Below are 13,034 nucleotides of genomic sequence, written 5' to 3' on the forward strand. Positions count from 1 at the left end.
CCTGAAAGGGTTTACATCATGGAGTTTGACAATCTTGACATGCATAATGACATTTTCGACCTATATTCGACCTTACTTCAGTGGAATGTGTAAATTCCTCGGCAGGAAACATACAGTAATATAATAATAATAATAAGGATTAAGTTTAATGTTTGTTTAGACTAAATGTTAACAATGATATTATTATTGTTGTTGTTGTGTTATTATTAATATTGTTGTTGTAATTATTATTACTTTATTAATTGTAGCCTACAGGTCTCATATAACACTTCATTTTGTATGCATTATCTATTCCACCGGCTTTGTAGCAAAGTAGTCTAATAATAGACATAGAAAGTTTCACATTGAGCAAAACAAGTCATGTGATATTTACTGATACTATAAACATGTTACTGCATAGTTCATGTTGTCATTTTATGTGGCACGGCCAGAGAACAAAAGGCAACTTCAAAGAATAATTATATATTGATAAAGACTTCTCTGGAATATCCTGCAGTAAAAGTCATGGGGGTGGAGATTTGAGTGGAGGCACTGCCCCCAAGTATTTTGATTGACGGTACCCAATGGCTCCTCCTTGAACGTTTTTTTCTTCGTTTTCCAGTGTAGTGCGTTCATTGATTTCATACCAAAGTCATACTTAACATTCCACTTACACTGTCAAACCAGGAGAAATATTACTGAAAACTATAAGGCGCCAAAAAATATATATAGTATAAAAATAAGTAAGTTATCTTCGCTTTTGTCAGGAGGGGTGACTTCCAAAAAAAGGTGAGTAAGCATGAATTTGTTCCCTTTGTTTAAGAGCTTTCGGTGAAGTTTTCATGCTCTCATGGTGAAGTTTTCAGATCATTGTCATTTTTTGCATTTTTCCATGGAACTCCTTGCCTTTGGGAAGGAAGAAAATAACGGATTGATCGGCCTTATAAATTGTGTGTGACTTTTTTTGTGTGCAGGACATCTTTGCTAAGATTTAACTTTATTGACTCTACTCATTGACAATCATAAGACGTTAGTAGGCTAATGCTTTCTTTGTCATAACTATGGGACAACAAGCATGTTTTCTTTCTTTTTCATACAGCTGCTTGGATCCTGATCACTTTCCTCCTAACTTGTTCTCCATAAGAATCAAGTCTTTACATACCAGAGGATTGACAGACAGAAAAAGGCAAATTGGAGGAATACATAACTCGATATTTTACGCGCTGTTTTACTGCACCCCATAGGTAAGTGAATCACCCAATTTGGTAACATTGTGTCGAAGAGAAGAGGCCATATACGAGCACCCCAACCAATGCATATTGCTAGCTGCTGTTGCATCTTTAGAAGTTGACATTTCAGTAACCAAAAACATATTGTGTCAATTAACCAAAAACATATACGCGCTACAAGGCCTAGATCAAGAATACACATTTATTTCATCGTATTCTTCATCTTATTACAGTAATCTATTATGTTATGTGTTCAATATAGGTTTACAGTTTATTTTCTTCAGAAAATGGAAACACTGACAAAACGAATCTCAGTTTCACGCAACACATATTATACTGCTGATCTTGCTACATTTTGACATGGTTATTTATGCATGTTAATAATATATTTAAATATACAACAGAGACTAAATATAGCAATCATATCATAACACATCATAACTTTAGGACACACACCAGAACACCCTCTACACGCACTGTTGTCTACAAACTTTCAGATTTACTTAGGACACATGGAAAGTATTTTCTATTCTTGTACAAAACACATTAAATGTATGTTTTAATTTTTTATTTGGTATTCATTTGTATTTGGATGTGCCTTAATGAATGATGCATTATTAATTTATGTGTATCCCTTACTGACTTTGATGAGAAGGATTCTAGTGTGTTACATGTTGTTTCAAGACACTACTCCACAGTCTAAACAGTCTGACAAATGGACAGTAGTATTTTTATTAATACTTGTGAAATTATATCATCCAATAGTTTAGAGTCTCAGATTAAACCCCTATTACCGCTGTGTCAATGCTCCATACATGTATGCTACATGACAATTAGATGCATCATCATCTCACTTTAATAACAGTTTGGACAGCCAAATTAGTGCAGATTTCTAATCAAAACATTTCGCGGTAGCCTACTGACGCTATTTCAAGAAATCCGTATTCTTTCCAACAGTTTCTTTCAACCATCCTTTCTGTTGTATGGGTAAATAATGTTTAAGTAAGGGGTTTGTATTTTAGAGTTGTGGATCTTTCTTCATCTCTTCCACAGGGACCAGTGACGTTTCACTGGAAATCCTTATATTAAGATTTTCAATGCATGGAAATTGTTTATAATTCTAATTCTAATTGTATGACTGTATAAATACCTCTTCAAGCATCACACGTTCATGGTGTACTGTTGGTTAAGATTGGGTAAACAGACTTTTCCAGTTTTGCTTATTAGAAATACAAAAATCTGTGCGATGCTTTACTTAGGAATTATTATTGTTGTTCTTTCTTAACAATCGTGTAAACAGGTGTACACAACAATGCTACAGCACATTCAGTGTCATTCAAAAGGTTTGGCCAAAAAATAGAATGTTGTCTTTCAGGTTTCTCGCTACGTAATTTTAATAGCCTGTTAACATTTACGGTTGACATTATAGGCATGTTCTGTGTCTTTGTTATATCTCAGACTGTCAAACTTTCCTACGTTACATTCAAATGGTAAATAAGCCATTCACTCTGAAACGAGAACAGATTATTACAAAATATTTGACACGACTCGAAAGATACAGCCAGTCAATCACCATTTGGTCAAACGATACGAAGCAATCACACCAAATCACAATTTAGGGCTTGTTTATAATTGACATACGAACACAGTTGACAGAATGGATCCATACAGAGTTACAAAGGCTAGTCCCAGGTCATCTGCATCCTCGATGCCCAGCTGTAAGTCTTTCAGATGGACTGAGTAGTCCAAGTTGTTGAAGCACTGCAGGCACTCCCAGTCACAGTTGCACCTTCTCTGACTCTCGAAGAGATAGACCAGTGTTTGCCTATACAGTCTCCAGTACAGATTGAAGTTGACATACAGTATTTGGTTGAGATTGTGATAAAAGTGTTGCCTAATAGAACTAGTACTCCAGCTATAATATAGTAAGTGTAGTGCGTGATGTCTGTTGGAGCATTGTGGCAATATGAGTTTCAGTATAGGGAAACAGTATTTATTCTGACAGAGGGACATAGAGTCAACAGGTTGAAGGGACATTTTTGGAATTGTTTTTATAAAAAAAAATATATATATATTTAACTAGGCAAGTCAGTTAATGACAGCCTACACTGGCCAAACCCAGACGACGCTGTGCCAATTGTGCGCCGCCCTATGGGACTCTCAATTACAGCCGGTTGTGATACAGCCTGGATTCGAACCAGGGTGTCTGTAGTGACACCACTGAGATGCAGTGCCTTAGACCGCTGTGCCACTCTGGAGTTTATACCTTAAAACAGGGAAGTGTGTCTGGTGAATCACACTGAACAAAAATATAAATGCAACATGTAAAGTGTTGGTCTCATGTTTCATGAGCTGAAATAAAATATACCAGAAATTTTACATAAGCACAAAAAACGTATTTCTCAAATTTTGTGCACAAATTTGTTTATGTCTCTGTTAGTGACCATTTCTCCTTTGACATGATAATCTATCCAACTGAAAGATGTGGCATATCAAGAAGCTGATTAAACAGCATTATCATTACACAGGTGCACCTTGTGCTGGGGACAATAAAAAGCCACACTAGTTTTGTCACACAACACAATGCCACAGATGTCTCAAGTTTTGATGGAGCGTGCAATTGGCATGCTGACTGCAGGAATGTCCACCAGAGCTGTTGCCAAATAATTAAATGTTAATTTCTCTACCATACGCTGCCTCCCCACGTCGTTTTAGGGAATTTGGCAGTACGTCCAACCGGCCTCACAACAACAACACGTGAATGGCGTCGTGTGGATGAGTCATTTGCTGATGTCAATGTTGTGAACAGAGTGCCCTGTGGCAGTGGTTGGGTTATGGTATGGGCAGGCATAAGCTATGGACAAAGAACACAATCGATGACAATTTGAATGCACAGAGATACTGTGACGCGATCCTGAGGTCCATTGTTGTGCCATTTATCCACTGCCATCACCTCATGTTTCAGCATTATAATGCACAGCCCCATGTCGCAATGATCTGTACACAATTCCTGGATGCTGAAAATGTCCCAGTTCTTCCATGGCCTGCAGACTCACCAGACATGTCACCCATTGAGCATGGGGATTGGGATGCTGTGGATCGACGTGTACGACAGGGTGTTCCAGTTCTCGCCAATATCCAGCAACTTCTCACAGCCATTGAAGAGGAGTGGGACAACATTCCACAGGCCACAATAAACAGCCTGATCAACTCTATGTGAAGGAGATGTGTTGCTTTGCACGAGGCAAATGGTGGTCACACCAGATACTGACTGGTATGTCCGAGCGATATATATATTTACACATATATGTTCTGCAGTCACTGCACCCACACTGCTTGCGCGCGTCAACGAGCATCTGCGTAGCCAGTCGCTAAAATAGAACTTGGTTTGATTTGTGAGGATTGACACGCTGCGAGTCACGCCTCTGCCATCTCCTCATAGTTTTTTAGGAGCATATGCCCACATGGGTGATTGAAAGGTGAACTGAGGTCCACTCTCCAGTCCAGTTGGTAGTGGTAATGCACCTTAAAGTTGGTTGCCAACCGCTATATAAAGTCCAAAGAAGAAGAAGCCTGAAGGAGGAGAGATGACGAGAAACTAACCCGGTTTACCCTTTTATCTGTGGATTAATTGTCAGAGTAGAGGACCTTGTGCATTTCAGGTAAAATAACAACCCAATGTTTATATCCCAGGACAAATTAGCGAGCAACAGCAAGCTAGCTAGCTAATATAGTTGGCATTTCAACCTGGTTGTCCTGATCGCGTCTGGTGTTCGTGGATAAAATCAACATGTGCTGGATGGCAGACGCCAGGGAGCAAGCTGTCTGGCCCACATATTATAGTTCAGCCTGCTTTGTAACATAGTAGTGCAACCAATAGTGCAACCAGTAGTGCAACCAATAGTGCAACCAAACAAAAAAACTATCAGGCATATTTTACCCTACACTCTTAGAAAAAAAAGGTGCTATCTAGAACCTAATAGGGTTATTCGGCAGTCCCCATAGAACCCTTTTGAGTTCCAGTAGAACCCTTTTGGTGCCAGGCAGAACCCTTTTTGGTTCCATGTACAACCCTTTCAATATATAGTTCTATATGGATATCCAAAAAGGGTTATACCTGGAACCAAAAAGGGTTACCCTATGGGGACAGCCGAATAACCCTTTTGGAACCCTTTTTTTAGGCTTGACAGTGAAGTAAATGGAGCTACATGCACAAACAAGTAAAATACAGTTTTTTGGCTGTTATTAATAATTTATACACTTACTGGCAAAACATGGTGAAATGAAACCAGGGGAATAAAGTATTGTCTTTACCTATTTTGGGTGGTCCGTTATAAAACAGAACCCATCAGACCATAATTTGAAGTTACATGTTGTTGATTTCAGTTTCCTGTGGTAGAATTGTTTACTGCACTGTTGGAACTAGGAACACAAGCACTTCGCTACACCCGCAATAACATCTGCTAAATATGTGTATGTGACCAATAACATTTGATTGTAATCTAACGTGAACACTTGGGTGAAAGTTGAGATTGAAGATTGATCACACTTAATACCCTTTAATATCTACAAACCTGGACCAAAATACTTTCTCTCTGAACATGTGGAAATAGAATAAAGTAATGGAAGCATCCTTGGTGAATGAAGGTGTGATATTTTAGATGGGGATGGAGAAGAGGAGGGTAAATCTGCTGCTGTAACAGATCCTCTGTTCTCAGTGTGTTTATGCAACATGCAAGTAGTGGGCTAGTGCTCTTGCTCTGCTCTCAGTCTCAATCAGCTCCTCTCAAACAAACTGCAACACTGCAACTCACTCTGAATCTATTCCATGGGCTAAGTATATATATTTTTTTTACATCTTGCAGCTTTACTTTTAAGGCAAAAGGCCATAGCTGCCTGTCTGCTTTAAGGCTCCTGGTCAATTATTAGATTATTTGAACAATATCCTGTTAAAGTGACTCGTTTCTTTGTTGGTTTTCCTTGCTGTAGTTCCTCAGGCCATCGGTTGAAGCAATAATTGAATTAACCTGTTCCATCCCAGGTTCGTGAACAAGCACTGAGCAGGGGCTTTTGTTTCAGAACAGAATGGAGGTAAGACTGTTAAGTGCAGATATAAAAAATACAGTTAGATCTCGAAGATATTATTTTTGACGAGATATCGTATCGTTTTGTCAACATCGCAATATTATTTTTGCTCTAGTCGGCTGTACCTAGATCATACTGCAGTATTATTCCTTCATAGCTTGCTCTCCATGTTATTTTTTTAAATAGGGAGCCAATTTGTCTTTAGCATTTTATTTCCATGACTGATCAAAACTTGTTTTCTCATGGCTCCCTCTTGGCCTTCTGCAGCAACATCGAATCGCAATAAAACCACAGAATCGAATTGCAATACATATAGAATTGTAAGAATCGTGAGAATCGCAATACATATCAAATTGGCACATAAGTATTGTTATAATATCGTATCGTGATGTCCCTGATATTTCCCAGCCCTACTGGCCCTACATGTCATTTTCCAATGCAAAAGCTGATAATATACAGTACCAGTCAAAAGGTTGGTCACACCTACTCATTTAAGGGTTTTTCTTTATTTTTTACTATTTTCTACATTGTAGAATAATAGTGAAGAGATCAAAACTGTGAAATAACACATGGAATCATGTACTAACCAAAAAGTGTTAAACAAATCAAAATATATGTTATATTTGAGATTCTTCAAAGTATCCACCCTTTGCCTTGATGACAGCTTTGCACACTCTTGGCATTCTCTAAACCAGCTTCACCTGGAATGCTTTTCCAACAGTCTTGAAGGAGGTCCCACTTATGCTGAGCACTTTTTGGCTGCTTTTCCTTCAGTCTGCGGTCCAACTCATCCCACACCATCTCAATTGGGTTGGGGTGGGGTGATTGTGGAGGCCAGGTCATCTGATGCAGCACTCCATCACTCTGCTTCTTGGTCAAATAGCCCTTTGGGGGGTGATGATGTGGCTATTTCATATGAAATTAGAACACAGCTACTGTCCAGGCATTCACTCAGATCTTCATGCATTTTACACGTTATGTGTCACTCTCTTGGGTAATTTAACAATGTAATCAGGGAAATCTTTTTTATGTTGCCACAACTGTGGTTTTAATGGTCATGAATAAAATGGGCTATTTTCTGTACTGCAATATAAACAGAGTCTATAATATTTGTGTTTTTTAAATCAACTTGCTCAGACAGCATATCATTTGAACATTTGATATTTTGTGTGCTACTATTCATCTTCTATATTCATCTACTATTTTGAAATGTACCTTCCTTGAAAATACAGTAGGTAGTTGTTTGTTACAGAGATTCTGGGCTGTTTCTAGGTCTATCTTTGCTGGCTATTTGAGTGCAACTTCACTGTAGGGCTGACCCCATTTAGTCGACTGGTCGATTGTTTGATCGATAGGCTGTTGGTCGACCAAGATATTTTTAGTCGAGCAGTCACAAATATATATATATTTTTTTATGGCACCTGAGACACCTGTCTGATTCATTCCTGTCTGAGTGGACTAATCCATTTTGGAGGCCACGGAGATGGCACACCAGTATCACATTTACCATTAATTACCATAACTTCTAATCTACAATGTTTGTTTGGTTAAGGTAATTTATGTTAATGCTTTCAATATATTACTATTACAGTATTTTACCGTTCTCATTGTCAGAGTGGACACGTTATTTGCAGACTGCACAACCTAGGCTACACTTGTGGTTTATTTCATAACATTTACGAGTTGTCAATTTATTCATTGTATTTTGTTTGTAGTGCTCCTGTCAATGTTGAGTAAGGACACGCACCTGATTTATTCATAGAAGTAGGCCTAGGCTACCTGGCAAATGTAGGCCTATAAATGTGCCCGTTTGGCAGTGGTGGAAAAAGTACTCAATTGTCATTCATGAGTAAAAGTAAAGATACCTTAATAGCAAATAAAAGTAAAAGTTAATGTTACCCAGTAAAATAGATACTTCACACAACTGCCATTTGAGGATCTGATACTATTTCTGATTATCTTAACTCACCACCACTGTGGAGCTTCTTCACCTCAAACAGCAAGAAAACAAAGTCTGTTTTTACATACATTGAGAATGACAATAGTTCCTCAAGTTCCTTGCAGACAGGCCATGCATAGCCAATGTGATTTATAGTCTATTTATTTTTATCAGGATATTTTCTACTTACAGGCAGCAATGTTTTTATTTGTTAGCTTTATGTAGGCTATTTTTACATAGTTGCTAATGGCAATATAAGTTACTTTTAGAATTTTGATTAACCACATGATAAGGATTTTGAGATACAAAGACTTTATTGTTAATTAAATTAAGCTGTTCCACAAAAATTTGCATACTGTTGCAAAATCATAACTGGCACGCAGATCGGTAGATAAAGTGGCCTATTATCTACCGGCAACTACAGGAGCACAACAGCAGAATCTGTGAAGGCCAGCAGCAGCGGGAGAAGGAGGGTCGGAACTGTTTGTATCTTCTTCTGGTTAGGCTATCTTGATTTCTGGTTCCATATTGAGTCATTTGTGTGTCTTAATTATTTAATCACTGTATGCTTAAAGCATCAGACGAGCCCAGTAACATACATATAGTTGATTTTATTAAAACACAGGGTGTGTCGAAAGAACACATGACTCTAGGTCGACCACGTTTTTTTTTTATCGGGACAACCCTACTTCACTGGTTTGTGTTGAAGCCACAGAAGAATGACTAATGAGCTCTACCCATTTGTGCAGACGTTGGTTGCCTTTTAGCACCATCCCCAGAAGTGGTCTTCCAAATGGTGGCACTTACCTTTCTGTCAACAGAGGTCTGAACAAATACCACTTGTGACTGTTGCAAACACACAGATAGAGCCTCAGAGCAAACTGGCTTTTACAAGATGGTATAACATCTAACTCAGGCCTCAAGAGTGCATATTAGTTGTATCATTAAGGATATTAATTTGGGAAGCTTAATTTAACCTTTTACTGCAATGGGCTAAATCAGGATCACACAGTGTTTCTTGGTAGTCGTTAACAAATCTACTTTGAAACAAAAGTATACACCTCTCACACATGGTTATGGGCTTAAAAGAAGACACCTGTACCATGTCAGGTATAGAGTTTAAATGTATTCAATTCTAAGTTTGCATCCCAACATTACAACGTATATACAGTTGAAGTCAGAAGTTTACATACACTTAGGTTGGAGTCATTAAAACTTGTTTTTCAACCACTCCACAAATTTCTTGTTAACAAACTATAGTTTTGGCAAGTTGGTTAGGACATCTACTTTGTGCATGACACAAGTCATTTTTCCAACAATTGTTTACAGGCAGATTATTTCACTTATAATTAATTCACTCTATCACAATTCCAGTGGGTCAGAAGTTTACATCCACTAAGTTGACTGTGCCTTTAAACAGCTTGGAAAAATTACAGAAAAGTATGTCATGGCTTTAGAAGCTTCTGATAGGCTAATTGACATCATTTGAGTCAATTGGAGGTGTACCTGTGGATGTATTTCAAGGCATCATGGGAAAATCAAAAGAAATCAGCCAAGACCTCAGAAAAACATTGTAGACCTCCACAAGTCTGGTTCATCATTGGGAGCAATTTCCAAATGCCTGAAGGTACCATGTTCATCTGTACAAACAATAGTGCGCAAGTATAAACACCATGGGACCACGCTGCCGTCATACCGCTCAGGAAGGAGACGTGTTCTGTCTCCTAGAGATGAACGTACTTTGGTGCGAAAAATGCAAATCAATCCCAGAACATCAGCAAAGACCTTGTGAAGACGCTGGAAGAAACCGGTACAAAAGTATCTATATCCACAGTAAAACGAGTCTGATATTGACAAATCCTGAAAGGCCTCTCATCAAGGAGGAAGCCACTGCTCCATAACCGCCATAAAAAAAGCCAGACTACGGTTTGCAACTGCACATGGGGACAAAGATCATACTTTTTGGAGAAATCTCCTCTGGTCTGATGAAAGAAAAATTTAACTGTTTGACCATAATGACCACTGTTATGTTTGGAGGAAAAAGGGGGAGGCTTGCAAGCCGAAGATCACCATCCCAACCGTGAAACACGGGGGTGGCAGCATCATGTTGTGGGGGTGCTTTGCTGCAGGATGGACTGGTGCACTTCACAAAATAGATGGCATCATGAGGATGGAAAATTATGTGTATTTATTGAAGCAACATCTCAAGACATCAATCAGGAAGTTAAAGCTTGGTCGCAAATGGGTTTTCCAAATGGAAAATGACCCCAAGCATACTTTCAAAGTTGTGGCAAATGGCTTAAGGACAACAAAGTCAAGGTGTTGGAGTGGCCATCACAAAGCCCTGACCTCAATCCTATAGAAAAATGTGTCGGCAGAACTGAAAAAGCCTGTGCATGCAAGGAGGCCAACAAACCTGACTCAGTTACACCAGCTCTGTCAGGAGGAATGGGCCAAAATTCACCCAACTTATTGTGGGAAGCTTGTGGAAGGCTACCTGAAATGTTTGACCCAAGTTAAACAATTTAAAGGCAATGTTACCTAATACTAATTGAGTGTATGTAAACTTCTGACCCAATGGGAATGTGATGAAATAAATAAAAGCTGAAATAAATCATTCTCTCTACTATTATTCTGACATTTCACATTCTTAAAATAAAGTGGTGATCCTAATCTACCTAAGACAGGGCATTTTTACTTGGATTAAATGTCAGGAATTGTGAAAAACGAGTTTAAATGTATTTGGCTAAGCTGTATGTAAACTTCTGACTTCAACTGTATACTATATATTAGAGGTCGACCGATTATGATTTTTCAATACCGATACCAATTATTGGAGGCCGAAAAAAGCCGATACCGATTAATCAGACAATTTTTTATATTTGTATTTGTAATAATGACAATTACAACAATACTGAATGAACACTTATTTTAACTTAATATAATACATCAATAAAATCAATTTAGCCTCAAGTAAATAATGAAACATGTTCAATTTGGTTCAAATAATGTAAAAACAAAGTGTTGGAGAAGAAAGTAAAAGTGCAATATGTGCTATGTAAGAATGCTAACGTTTAATTTCCTTGCTCAGAACATGAGAACATATGAAAGCTGGTGGTTCCTTTTAACATGAGTCTTCAATATTCCCAGGTAAGAAGTTTTAGGTTGTAGTTATTATAGGAATTATAGGACTATTTCCCTCTATACCATTTGTATTTCATTAACCTTTGACTATTAGATGTTCTTATAGGCACTTTAGTATTGCCAGTGTAACAGTATAGCTTCCGTCCCTCCCCTCGCTCCTCCCTGGGCTTGAACCAGCAACACAACGACAACAGCCACCCTCGAAGCAGCGTTACCCATTAAGAGCAAGGGGAACAACTACTAGAAGGCTCAGAGCGAGTGACGTTTGAAATGCTATTAGCGCGCGCTAACTAGCTAGCCATTTCACTTCGGTTACACCAGCCTCATCTCGGGAGTTGATAGGCTTGAAGTCATAAACAGCGCAATGCTTGACGCACAACGAAGAGCTGTTGGCAAAACGCACAAAAGTGCTGTTTGAATGAATGTTTACGAGCCTGCTTCTGCCTACCACTCAGTCAGATACTTAGATACTTGCATGCTTGTATGCTCAGTCAGATTATATGCAACTGTAACAGTATAACTTTAAACCGTCCCCTCGCCCATACCCGGGCGCGAACCAGGGACCCTCTGCACTCATCAACAACAGTCACCCACGAAGCATCGTTACCCATGGAGCAAGGGGAACCACTACTTCAAGGTCTCAGAGCAAGTGACGTCACCGATTTAAACGCTATTTAGCTCGCACCACCACTAACTATTTCACATCCGTTACACTCACCCCCCTTTTGACCTCCTCCTTTTCCGCAGCAACCAGTGATCCGGGTCAACAGCATCAATGTAATAGTATAACTATTAACCGTCCCCTCGCCCATACCCGGGCTCCTCTGCACACATCAACAACAGTCACCCACGAAGGATCGTTACCCATCGCTCCACAAAAGCCGCGGCCCTTGCAGAGCAAGGGGAACCACTACTTCAAGGTCTCAGAGCAAGTGACGTCACCGATTGAAACGCTATTTAGCGCGCACCACCGCTAACTATTTCACATTCGTTACACAACGCAGGACACACTAATATCTAGTAATATCATCAACCATGTGTAGTTAACTAGTGATTATGATTGATTGTTTTTTATAAGATAAGTTTAATGCTAGCTAGCAACTTACCTTGGCTTACTGCATTCGCGTAACAGGCAGTCAGTCTCCTTGTGGAGTTCCAACGAGAGAGAGGCAGGTCGTTATTGCGTTGGACTAGTTAACTGTAAGGTTGTAAGATTGGATCCCCTGAGCTGACAAGGTGAAAAAGCCCCTGAACGAGGCAGTTAACCCACCGTTCCTAGCCCGTCATTTAAAATAAGAATGTGTTCTTAACTGACTTGCCTAGTTAAATAAATGTATAATTATTATTATTTTTTTAATAAAATAAAATAAATCGGCACCCAAAAATCCCCATTTCCGATTGTTATGAAAACTTGAAATCGGCCCTAATTAATCGGCCATTCCGATTAATTGGTCGACCTCTACTATATATGCAAAGGTTTGTGGACACCCCTTAAAATGAGTTGATTTAACGTCATTTTGTACACTTGTCAGCAACAGGTATGGCTAAAATAGATGAATCCATACATTTGAAGGGGTGTCCACATACTTTTGTATAAATAGTGCATAACAAAACTGTTTCACATAGAAACACAGGATTTTCGTTGTGTTTCATTTTTT

The 13,034-nt window shown here is 38.8% G+C and overlaps 1 protein-coding gene across 5 annotated transcripts in view; it reads left to right on the forward strand.

The window, feature by feature from the left end:
- Window positions 1-434: 434 nt before the first annotated feature.
- The window catches only part of LOC139371368 (transcriptional enhancer factor TEF-5-like), a 72,080-nt gene continuing 59,480 nt past the window's right edge, over window positions 435-13,034 (forward strand). For all 5 annotated transcript variants that reach the window (XM_071111724.1, XM_071111725.1, XM_071111723.1 and 2 more), the window contains exons 1-2: window positions 435-768; window positions 1,079-1,223. The gene's annotated coding sequence lies outside the window, so the exon portion shown is untranslated. The remainder of the gene's footprint in view (window positions 769-1,078; window positions 1,224-13,034) is intronic.

Source organism: Oncorhynchus clarkii, chromosome 17, assembly GCF_045791955.1.
Source record: "Oncorhynchus clarkii lewisi isolate Uvic-CL-2024 chromosome 17, UVic_Ocla_1.0, whole genome shotgun sequence".
NCBI lineage: Eukaryota > Metazoa > Chordata > Actinopteri > Salmoniformes > Salmonidae > Oncorhynchus > Oncorhynchus clarkii.